Source organism: Triticum dicoccoides, chromosome 6A (genome assembly GCF_002162155.2).
Source record: "Triticum dicoccoides isolate Atlit2015 ecotype Zavitan chromosome 6A, WEW_v2.0, whole genome shotgun sequence".
Classification (NCBI taxonomy): domain Eukaryota; kingdom Viridiplantae; phylum Streptophyta; class Magnoliopsida; order Poales; family Poaceae; genus Triticum; species Triticum dicoccoides.
In genome coordinates, this window is record NC_041390.1 from 361,778,943 (window position 1) to 361,790,924 (window position 11,982).

Consider the following 11,982-nt stretch of genomic DNA (forward strand, 5'->3'; position numbering starts at 1 on the left):
CCATGGGACATATACGGACCGTGGTAACCTTGACCCTGCTACAGGCCATAGGATCCACGGGCCTCCTACAGGCCATTGGATAAATGGGCCTCCAACGGGTCGTAGAATCGGTGGGCCTCAAGCCATCGGATAAATGGGTCCATATGGGCCGTAAACGGGTGTAATTGGTATTGGCTCAACACAGTAACGTGCGGTTAACAGGCCGAAGGACAGGAAAGGCTTAATTCTGTCACAGGCATAATGGGTCATTAATGGGCCAGAATATATGATGGGCTGGAAATGGCGCAACGGGTTAAAAGGTCACTAACGGGCCGATTCTAGCCACGGGCCGAATTTGGCCCATTACGGGAACAGGCCAGTAACGGGCTGGAAGTAATCGAGGACCGGAAAGGAGCCCAAGAATGAATGAGTCGTCAGTAGGCCGAAAGCTAATACGGGCTGGAAATGGCCCATGTGAATCATGGGTCGTTAATGGGTACAAAGAAATTTACTGTTTATTATGGGCTAGAGTCACTGTGGGACACTAAAGGGCCTAAAAATACGAAAGGTCTCGTATGGGCTGAAAGACGTCATGGGTCAAACATGGAACGAAAGTGAAATGGGCTGGTGTTATATTCGACGGCCCACATGACGTTGTTGGGCCGATTTCAAGAAGGCCCTAATGGGCCATGAGTTACCGAGCCGTAATATGGACTATTTGTGAAGAGGCCATTAACGGGCTTCTCATGGGCCGACCCGCTAACTTTTGACCATGTCAAACGGGCCGTCTTTGTAAACTAAATGGGCCAGTGGTGGGCCGTCGCACGTGTCGACATATCACAGGCGCCTATCTGACCCAATGACGAGTTGACACGTGTTTCCTTCGGCCAATGAGAATTTTACACGTGGAAAATCTCCATTGGTCCGGACTATTATCGGGTTATCGAATCCAAAACTAGACCCGATAGCTTAACAATGACCCGTTACGGTGGATGCCATGTGTCGGTTACCCTTGATGAAAGCACTTCCATGATGCATCATTTATCGTCATGGAAGTGAATATTTTTGTGATGACAATTTTGGTATTGTCATGGAACACTTCTACGACAACACATGTATGACTGTCTTGATTCTATCATAACACTACAAGAAATATGTCAACTTGCGACCATCACTATTGGTCACTGAAAGGTCATTATTTTTCATTTGCGACCTTTTTGTGACCAAAAACAAAAGGTCAAAAGCTGGCAGTCGTAAACTGAAATTAACGACCTCTGTGAGAAGGTCGTGGAAGGCAACGACCAAAACAAAAGGTCATTAGGTCACCGACCTTGGCTCTCTGCCCAGGCCACGCCGGATCTGACGTGGCAAGCCGACGTGGCAAAATTGTGACCAAATGAAAAGGTCGCTGACAAAAACCAGCCCGGTTAGATTAGGTGTCTATATGGATCAAGCCCATTAATTCAGCCTATTTATTAGTTATTTTTCTTTCAATTTTTGTAGACTACATGGGCCGAGCCCAACAATTAAGCCTTTTTTATTTTCTAGGCTATGGCATTTTTGGTTCAACGGATCAAGTATTTCTTTTTTTGAAAGATGGGTCCCAATTGTCAGGTTCTTTTGGTAATTGGGTCCCAGTTGTCAAGGTCATTTTCTTCAAATTTCAATTTGCTAGTAAATAAATAAACCAATATTCAAATGGGAACAGACAAAGATAATAGCCAAAATCAGTTTGATACATCATACAATAGCAGAATCAGTGTGTTACATCATCATATAACACATATACACATGGCAATCAGTCTAGATACTCCAGGTCTCTTCAAACTTCGCATTCCCCAACTTCCCAGCTTCCAAATCGCAAATCTTGTTTCATACTGGTCTACAACATAAAATCGATGCCACATTAATAGACCAAACTTGGCGTTACAGCAGATGAATGAATATGTGGTGTCTTTCTTCAAATGGCATTTACAACTAGAAGCCATCCACCCCCTAACAGAATTTTCATGAATATGTTCAGTTGTATTTAATTACTAACCTACATGAGCTCTAAGCAACTTTCAGCACACCAGCAATAGTCGCTTGAACATGCACACAAACAAATACGACGACAAATAAATTAAGTCTAGGAAGTGACCCAATCACTACTACAACTCAAATATAATGAAGAATCTAAGCAGGATAAAAATGGTTTATCAATATGATCATGTCCCAGGTACGCTACAAGCAGTACTAAAATAATCAAAAGTAAAATTCTTAGAATTGACATACAGAGACCGATGATAGGTTACGCAAACATCAAAATATCAGGAAACAAATAAACCCCAGATCGTCACACGCAGGAGCAAGAATAAATTTTGTTCAGATTCAATTATATAAAACACATTCACAACATATTTAATAGGAAGCGAAATCAGAACTTAAACTGCTGCATGAAGGAAACGTCTGTCGAGCGCTCTGCCATGTGAATAGATGAATTTGAATAAATATAAACAGGTAAATTTGAATCATATCCCAGGCTGGGGGTACCTTGAGTATGAGCTTGAGCTTGTCGAATTCAGTGTCAGACATTTTGGGGTTGCCGGCAACATAGGACATCGAGGATTCGACCAGCTCTACTCATCGGCACATGTAAACACCAAGAAAAAGAACAAAGGTTTGAATCAAACAATAGTTGTAAATTCTGATAGCATGACTACAAATTATCAGTAACCAGAGTACTCATCTTCCTTCCATGTTTTTAATAGCCTAACAAATTATCAGCTCCATTTTTCTTCCCGTCCCACAAAAATCAGTGTTGAATAGCCCAACAAATAACACACCAGTCCCCAAACCACCAAAGAACATGGGAATAAACAGAGCAAACCCCACATTCCAATAATTCAAACACTCAGCAGTCAAATGTGTGGCGTGTGCATGTAAATGTACTGAGGTTATGCAAAGTGATAAATACAGTTTTACCTTTGTTTCTTTTGGTCATGTACAAAATCTCCCATCATATATAGACCAAAGTGCATGTGACAAAACAATATAGAGCATGCTTTTAATAACTCGGCAATGCAGCACCAAGTCCGACTCTACTACTACTACCTATGACGCATCATTGTTGATCCATGGCACATAATAGTAAAGATTAAAACCCATGATTTTGATAAAGAAGTTACCTAGCCTGGTAGCCTAGCATAGAACAGTACTACATAGTACTTGGCCAGCAAATTTGAGCAATTCAGTGACCACATCGCATGTCAACAAATATAAAAACTATGAACAACACCGCATACGATGTGTGACAACAGAGAACACATTTGACAATGCAGAACGCATGCGCAACCACACATCCGATAACAGGGTTACAATCTACAGGCAGTTAGCTAGCTGCTACCAGATCACTCACTCATCAATTTAGAACTGCAATAGAGCGCAAAAGAAATAAATCAACAAGAGCATAAGGCATACTGTAGCCAGCTAGCTAGATTTCATCTTGAGACTTATCCTTGTGCTTCTGTAGCATCTCGATAACTTGGTCCAGGGGTGGGTCTCCGGACCTTCAAAAAAACTTGTCGCCGATCTTGAACTCGTACGCCTCCGGCTGCCCAGAATGAACTCCTTCAACTACAAAAAGACATACAGAATTAAAAGGACGCCGGTAAGAGCAGCGAAGAACAACATTCGATAATGCTTCATAGTAACTAATTTAGCTGGACTTTGTACTACTCTGGTTTCATTCTGATATAATGGAACCTGGGATTATTAAAAAAAGAGAAGGCATCGACCATAATGTTACACAGTAGTCAATTTATGGTCTGAACATCAGATGTCGGCCGTGCTCTGAACCAAAATGTAAGGAACCTTAAGAGATGATTGTACCGATACACTAGAATTTCATCCGTTTATCAACAATTGCATAGATTAGGACTGCAATTTGTAGTGAATCAAAGATTGGGACTATACTTTCATCCCTAGCAAATATATGTTTCCTGATTATTATTCATTTCCAAATTCAGGAAACCATCTCGGTGACCCACCTTGTCCGAGAGACTGCTGTCGTTATGAAGGAGTTCACACAATCTAGGTATGCTACTATACTTGGCACTTTCTATTTGTTGACGATGTATCACCGAAAAGGCTTGTACTGACAGAGTGCTTACCAGCAGCAGCGAGGAACGGAAGCAGAGTAGCAAAGCAATGCTTGTGCAGAACTCGACATGCATGCAGAGTGACACAAACTCATCATCACACAATATGAATACTGTAAACTCCAAACTTACTCGGACGCTAGTGACAGAAGTGTCCAAGTAATGCAATCCATATATCAAACCATATGCAGAGCGATGAAAACTCATGGGACAAATGAGTAAGTAGCATGCAAAATCACTTGCACTGACAATGGTGGCTGCTGTCGGGTTCAGTAGGATACACTCACACACACACACACACACACACTTATTATTAACACTGGTACAACAGAGCAGTGGTGCTGCAGCAATGGCGTGGCGCGGCACGGGCAGGCAGGCAGACATGCCTACGCGTGCATGACAAAAAAAGAAATACCAGGGGCCTCGACCTCGTGGCATGCTAGAAAAGGAGCATGTACAAGTCACAGGGCGATTGAGCCAGCCGCGACGTGGACAAGTCGGGAGACAGCGAATTGGGCTAGCCCATTCTACATGTTTTGGACAGCCATGCGCCTAGTTACTTTTTCATCAGGTAAAAAAGGTGGAAATGAAGCATATGCAGTTGAACATGTTTTGAGCAACCAGAAAGAATTTTTAATCATGCAAAGATACAGGGATGGATGAAAGCATGTATAGAGACAGTAGATTGATTAGAAAAATAAAGGACTTGGGTGGGTGCTGCAAGAGGAATCATGGTGTTTGTTAATAATGGAATGGGATATGTATGAAGCACACACACACGCGACATACAGAGAACTAGCAGTTTGAGGCACACACAAAGAAGCAGTTTGACCTATTTATAGAGCTCACGGTCGATCAGTTCAACCCAAAGAAGAAGTTTGAAGCACACACATGGGGCATACAGTGAACCAGCAACATCACTGTCGGTCTACAGCATGGCCTAGCACAGAAGGTTGATTCCCCAACCAAATATCGAACGACCGACCCCTAAATATCGAGGTTCAGTGCAGATTATGTACTTATGAAAATGACTTGGGTTCAGACTAAATTGATACTAATTTGGGCTTTCCACTAGCATCGGTCCATAAATCCAACATGCATAATGTCGTCCCTGTTGAGCACCTACTGATTCGATTCAACAACTTTTAATGATTTCTATAATCCTACTATAGCAGTTCAGACTATGTCCAAGTCATAGATCCTAACTGAAACAGAATATCAAAAGTTTCAGACAACACCAGTTTCAATAAACTGTTTTTCAGACTAGTGCAAAAATCTGGAGAAGTTCTAGACGAGTGCAAGTATGAGTTTCTTAACAAAGGAAAAGAGTAGGAAGTTGAGGGCCTCTCACCAGGCGACCCGGCCATTAGGATGACGATGAGGGCCTGCTAATTGCGGGGCAGGCCGGCGACGAGTGGAACGTGGCTGGCTGGATGTCGTGGATCGTGGGACTTGGAGCTCGCTGGAGGTCAATGAGGGGCGGCGCATGTCCCGTCGCTCGAAGTAGAGGACGAGCGGGTGTCGTGGCTTAGATGGTGGGGCGACAGAGGCGCGGGGGTGGTCCGCGGGGCGGCGACACGGACGAACTGTAGCGGCGGCATGAGCTCCTGAAGAGGCCATCCATGGCGGGGCTGTTGTATATGTACATGAGAGAGAGGGAAGATGCGTGAAGGAGAAGGACGGGACGGTAACAGAGGAGAGGGCCTACTCCGCGGGGTGCGGCGTCGCCTCGTCGGCGCTGAACGAGTTGGCGAGGACCGCGTTCATGGTCGGCACGTCGCTGGCGGAGAGAGCCACCGCCTCCATGGCCGTTGACGGGTGTAGGTGTGCTGGGCACCGTAGAATCCCGCCTTAGGTCGCCGGGATTGGGCGCCGACGTGGTGGTGGGAAGTTGGATCTGAGGTCGGGAGGGGAGGTGTGGCCGAGGTGGGTGGCGGCGACGGGACTGGTGGGTGGCGGCGAGGGGACGGGTGGGTGGCGGCGGGGGACGGGTGCGTGGGGGTGGCGGCAAGGGGAGGGGAGGGGAGAGCGCTAGGGTTCGCTACTAGTGCAGGGCAGAGAGAGCGAGATGAGCGAGAGAGGGGAAAGTTCCAGAGTGGTGGACGGGTAGGTGGGAGAGGTACGCTGGAATGGATCGAGGGACTGAAGGAGAGTGTGGACGTCTCAGATCGACTATAGTGGGGGTGTCCGTGGGCTACTTCCTGGTTGGTTCAAAACATGAGGCATTTATTAAAATTATCTCTTAGTGCTAAAAATAGGGGATTTCGTGAAGCAACTATCAAAATTATTTTGCAAAATAGCATCACTAAAATTTTCAATTAATTTAGACCACATTTTATGGATGATCACCAATTTGTATGCTTTTGCAATCCTACTAGCTACTTTTGGTCATTTAAACAAATTTTCGCCGTTTTAGTTGGAACCAGGTCAAATTTGTATTGTAGTTGCCTTATAGTTTAGTATTTATTTTTTACAAAAATCATTTTTTAGGTATATAAGTATCCATTTAATCAGATAGTGACGCCTCCCTGGGCCATATCTGCAATGAGAATGCCCCTCATCCCCATGCGAACTACTACGCCAGCCAACTCCGCTTCTTCGCCAACATAGTGACGCGCCTGCAGAACCGTTTCGAGAGGGCTCGCCAGCTTGTAGAAGAGATGAGTCGCAGCCTGCTCGGGCGCGCATTCTCCTGCGTCTTCAGCCATCTCTAGAACGCCGATCCCGATTTCGATTTTGATGCTGCCATTGCTCCCGTGCATGAAGCCATCCGGGGCGACCTGGCACGATGGGTTGAAGACAACGTGGATGCGCTGGTCAGGGCCTTCACTTCTGACGACGACGGGGTGGTAGTTGCGGGGAACGAAGGCATCGTGGTCGATGATGGCGATGGCGGGGCCGAGGGAGGTGATGGTAATGCCAATGATGACGGCAGCGATGCTAGTGACGCAACCGAGGGCGATCCTGGGGGCGCGGCGAGCGACCTATTCGATTGATTTTGTGCTTCTCACCCATTTGCCCTGCACATAGAAGCTCGAGCGTGGCCCTAGAGGTTGTAAGAGCATTTTGGGAGGGGGAGCCCCTCATGTAAATATACTACTGCCTCTACCCCTTTAGGTTGAATTGAGTATGCGTCTTCACGAACTCACATATGCTGGGGCAAGGTTGCTATTGCGGTTTACCTTAGCCTGGACGAGCCCAAAACCGGCTCAAGAGATTGTGGGGTTTTGGGAAGCTCCTGAGAAATTCGTCGACACGCCCGAGTGGGCCGCATGATAAGCGAGCGTCAGCCGCGGCGCGACATGTGCGTGGCTCGTGTGCTTCATGCCCAGCCTTGATCGCGAGGGGCCCGCGAGGGGGGAGCAATAGGCGCGAACTCCGAAATAAGTCAAGAACCAGACTGCGAGAAATAGCTCGAGCGAGAAAAAGGCATCCCCCCGCGCGCATCAAATGAAAATTTAACTTCAACTTAAATCAAAATCCAGAAGGCAGGGTTACAGAAAAAAGTTCCAAAGCAAATGGCCGCGTCCAGCGCCTAGTCTAGTCTTCGACGTCTTCTCACCAGCGCGGAGCTAGTGCTGCCACTAGGCGTGGGAGGGAGCCCCCGAGGCCTAAGGGCGGCACTCCTGAAACTCCGGGGCGTGTACAGCCCCACTCGTTATTACATGAGAGTGTCATGGGCGACGATCTTCACAGGCGTGAGCCTTACTTCATATCGCCTGACGAGGGCCCCGCCTAATTGCCCCACCCCCAACCACCACCGGGACGACCGGAAACCAGGACGGCCCAATGAGGGCAGAGGGGACGCCAGCGGCGCCCTTGGCGACCACGGGTCCTCTACCGGGGGAAGGGTCACCGGCGCCACCCCGACAGTGGGCCTACCTCCGGGCGTTGCCTTGCTTCGTGCAACGTGGGGAGGGGCCTTGCTCCTGGCTCCTCCCACACAGCCCCTAGTGGGTCTCTCCTGATGGGGCGGGCATCGCCGTGCCAGAACCATCGCCTGGCGCCATGACCTAGTTCATCCGTGACTCATGGTTAGCGTAAGCTTGTCCCTGAGGGATTAGTGGTACCCTGTATCTGTTGTCGGCGACGCGGCTGGTGGGGCTCTCTGACGGCTCCTAAAAGGCTTCAGCTCCTAACGCCTACTCCTCCCATCTTGGCCCGAGGAACGAGCCGGGGTCGTCCTCTGGCGTGTACTCCTGGTCCATCATGCGGGGCACGGCGCTTCCCCCGCTGCTCGCCCCGGGCCTCTGTGGCAGCGCCTCCCCTGGTCGCCCGCGCTGGCTCCGCCCACCGCTGGCGCAGCTCGCCCCCACCACGCCTCGCCGATGCCCACTATCGCCAGCGCTTGGCCGCTGCCGCGCTGGGCTGCGGAAAAAAATCTCGTACGACCGGGTCGCACGAGGCCAAAACGGGAGACCACCTCGAGCGCATGATATCTGGCGTACGAATCTCAACGCAGCGCTCGCCTGGCTTCCAGCCCAGCCCACCCCACATCCGTTTCCCACGCCCCACTATAGCTGGCCAAATGGGCCAGTTTTTTCGGGCCGGCTCGTGAGCACGCCGGCACGGCCCGCCTTGGGCCAGGCACGGCACGGGCTAAACGGGCCGGGCCAGGCACGCGGCACGCCCTGGGCCGTGCCTGGGCCTAGAGGCGGGGCACGCGGGCCGGCACGGCACGGCCCGATTACGTTTTTTTTATTTTATTATACATATATATATAGCTCAACATGTAAAATAGGCTAAAAAACGCTCAGTGCGTCAAATAACAGGCTAAAATTATGCAGCCCACCGTGCTAAATGGGCCAACGTGTCGGCCCGTTTACTAACTGGGCCGTGCCTGGGCAGCAGGCTGCAGCACGCGGGCCGGCACGGCACGGCCCGTATAATAATCGTGCCTTGGCGGGCCGGGCCGTGCCAGGCACGATTAGGATGGGTCGTGCCGTGCCGGGCCGGGCCGGCCTGTTTGGCCAGCTATACGCCCCACGCCCCGTCCTTTCAGCTTCTATTCTGTTTCATCTTCCCAAACGAAAAAACCCATCTCCATCTCTTCCATCTCGCCGGCGACGGCGTGCCAAGATGGCGCAACCCGACGAGGGCAACGAGGCACTGGATCGAGAGACCACCTCTCTGCCCACGGCTACTCCAATCAGGGTAAGTTCAATAATCAGTACACATGCCACACCAAGCACAATCCCCTCTTCCTGAAGCCTCTTTTGATTGATTCAATTACCTTGCAGCAATTTCCGACGACTGAGACTAATGGCCAGCCCTCGATGAGCAGCACACCGGCGGCCTCTGCTCCAAAATCCTCTCTGCCCACAGCTACTCCGACCATGGTAAGTTCAGTAACAAGTACGCATGCAACAGCTAGCACGATCCTCTCTTCCTGAAGCATCTCTTGATTGATTCAATTACCTTGCAGCAATTGCCAAGAACTGAGACTAATGGCCAGCCGAGAATGAGCTACACCAGTGAATAATCAAGACATACAAGATGCAGATAATGCTCCAAGAGTTGGGAAGTGCTTTCAGTCTGAGGAAGAGGCGTACCAATTTTACAATTCTTATGCTCAAACCAAGGGATTTAGCATTAGGAAGTGCCACTTGAAGTTTAGAGCAGATGGAACTTTAAGTTCCAGATATTTTGTTTGTAGCAAGGCAGGTGTGAAAAATGCTAATCCAACACATGTGGCCAAGAAAGAACAAGCTATTTCGAGGACTAATTGTATGGCTCGAGTTCAATTCAGCATCAATCAAGAGGGAATTTGGACTGCTCAGAAAGTTATGCTCGACCACAATCACCAGCTTGTAAGTCCAGATAAGAGGCACATGCTTAGATCGCAGCGTCAACTCTTAGATGATGATCACCACATGATTAAGCAAATGAGGACATCGGGAATTAAACAAGCCGAAATATATGATTTTTGCGAGCTTTGGTATGGTAAAGATGCTATACCCTTCTTGCAAATGGATTGCAACAATTATTTGTGAAGTGAGCGCTCAAAGTATTTGGAAACCAAAGATGCACAAACATTAATGGAGTATCTAAAGAACAAGCAAGCTGAGGACCCTTCGTTTTTCTATGCCATGCAGTTAGATGATGATGATGGTACAATAATGAACATCTTTTGGACTGATGGACAAGCTATCATGGACTATTCTGTCTTTGGAGATGCCCTTTCCTTTGACGCCACATTTTCAACAAATAAGTTTCAAATGCCATTTGCACCGTTTATTGGTGTTAATCATCACAAGCAGACTATTCTTTTTGGTGCAGCACTACTATCTAATGAATCTGCAGATACCTTTGAGTGGGTTTTTAGAACCTTTCTACAAGCTATGTCTGGTAAGCAGCCTGAAACAATATTCACCGATCAATGTGCCGCCATTATAAATGCTATTGGAAGGGTTTTCCCAAGAACACGACATCGTCTTTGTTTATGGCATTTGTATCAAAATGCTGCAAAACATCTAAGTCAAGTAATCAGCGACAATGATAATTTTCTTAAAGAATTCAAAAGGTGTGTGTATGAAGATAGATCACTAGCACATTTTGAGAATAGATGGCATGAGCTATTGCTTAAGTATCAGATTGAGGATAATTCTTGGATAAGCAATCTGTACAAGTTGCGTGAGAAGTGGGCTACTATCTATCGCCAGGATTCTTCTAGTGCATATATGACATCAAGCCAAAGGAGTGAAGGAATGAACAACGTGTTCAAGAAAACTTTCCGCAAAAGGCTTTGTCTTTCTGAATTGATAGAAGCATATGATAAGTGCATTTCCCATCTTCGTCGGAAAGAAAAATACGAAGACTACAAGTCACAGCATACCATTCCAGTACCCTGCCTACCAAACCTACCTTTGTTGAAGACTGCGGCTGAATCATATACTAGGACACTCTATTCTGAGTTTCAAGAGGAATTCAAGAAGCAATTCAGTTTATCATGTATTTTCCTGAGCACCGATGGCACAATTAGCACTTACAAGGTGACATCTTTCGAGTACAAGAATGATGAAGCCATAGTGGCTTTCAACCCAGCTACTTTGGAGATATCTTGTTCATGCAAATTGTATGGTTGTGTAGGTACGTAATACATGCTTCCTCGTTTGCCTAAAATTGTTCTAAATGTTGTATGTATATTGTGCAACCCTTCTGAAATTGCTCTAAATGTTGTAGGTATATTGTGCAAGCACGCTCATAAGGTTTTCACATGCTGCAATATCATCACCCTGCCAAGTCGGTACATATCGAACAGATGGACGAAGTATGCAAAACAAGAAATTTTTACATCAAAACTGAATTGCAATGATAGCTTAGAATCCATGTTTGCACATACTTCTCGAAAGATGATTTCACTTGCATTGAAGTGCAAAACATCAAAGGAGGTTCTTACACATCTCAACAATGGTATTGATAAGTTGGCTTTGGAAGCACTTGAATTACTTAGCAATTTAAACTTGGGTGAAGATGAGGACTCTGAAAGTTCCTCCGGAATGACTGGATATGTTGCAAAAACAATGGTGCCATTTAGAGCTCCTGAACGAATAAAAGGTTCAAAGCAAAAAAGATCAAAAGATGTGCTAGAGGGAGCAAAGAAAGGCAAAAAAGGTACCTTTGCTTGTTCTGTGTGAATAAGTAGCAATGTTTCATTTCTATTTCTTACATCTACATACAATTTGCAGGAAAAGGTACAAACTATCCAGCAAAGGAGTCTGTGTTTGTTTCGTCCGCAGCTGGCCCTTCGGAATATGATTTTGGTGGTACTATAAATCCATCAATATCCATGGCATTTGGAGAGTATCCATCATTTTTAGGTCAACCTATCCAAGGAGAATTCACAAGACTATTGCTTGAAGCT

The 11,982-nt window shown here is 47.0% G+C and overlaps 1 long non-coding RNA gene across 3 annotated transcripts; it reads right to left on the reverse strand.

Annotated features, from left to right (window-relative positions):
- Positions 1-1,672: 1,672 nt before the first annotated feature.
- On the reverse strand, positions 1,673-6,229 carry LOC119316921. Of its 3 annotated transcripts, XR_005153406.1 has the most exons (4): positions 5,470-6,229; positions 3,439-3,594; positions 2,512-2,597; positions 1,673-1,861 (listed from the first exon to the last, which is right to left on the reverse strand). It is a non-coding gene; the product is annotated as an uncharacterized LOC119316921 (long non-coding RNA). The 3 variants fall into 3 exon arrangements; XR_005153407.1 differs by lacking the exons at positions 1,673-1,861; positions 2,512-2,597 and having other exon boundaries at positions 3,221-3,594; positions 5,470-5,749; positions 5,827-6,228; XR_005153405.1 differs by lacking the exons at positions 1,673-1,861; positions 2,512-2,597 and having other exon boundaries at positions 3,221-3,594; positions 5,470-6,219.
- Between the last annotated feature and the right edge of the window lie 5,753 nt (positions 6,230-11,982).